This window comes from Somniosus microcephalus, chromosome 2, assembly GCF_052327205.1.
Source record: "Somniosus microcephalus isolate GS21.2 chromosome 2, FLI_Smic_1.0, whole genome shotgun sequence".
NCBI lineage: Eukaryota > Metazoa > Chordata > Chondrichthyes > Squaliformes > Somniosidae > Somniosus > Somniosus microcephalus.
The window spans coordinates 141,579,591-141,579,973 of NC_140988.1; positions in this window are offsets into that span (position 1 = coordinate 141,579,591).

Sequence of the window (383 nt, forward strand, 5' to 3'; positions counted from 1 at the left end):
GTCCCCATCCCTCCTAAAAATGTTGTAACTATGAATATTAAGTTACCAGTCCTTTATAAACTAGCTATTATATCTTATTCTTCCATAGTTATGAAAGCTTCTAATTCTCCAATTTTGTTCTGAATATTTTGTGCATTCACATATTCAATCCTGAATCTAATTTTTTGGAACAAAATTAAAATACTGCAGATGCTGGAAATCTAAAATAAAAACAGAAAACAGTCAGCAGGTCAGGCAGCATCTGTGGGGAGTGAAACAATCTATGTCATTGACCTTTCATCAGAACTGGAAAATGTTAAGAGATTAGCCATTTTTAAGCAAGTACAGAGCAAGGGATAAGGGGGGAGGGGAAGAAATGAAAAAAGGGAAGGTCTGTGATAAGT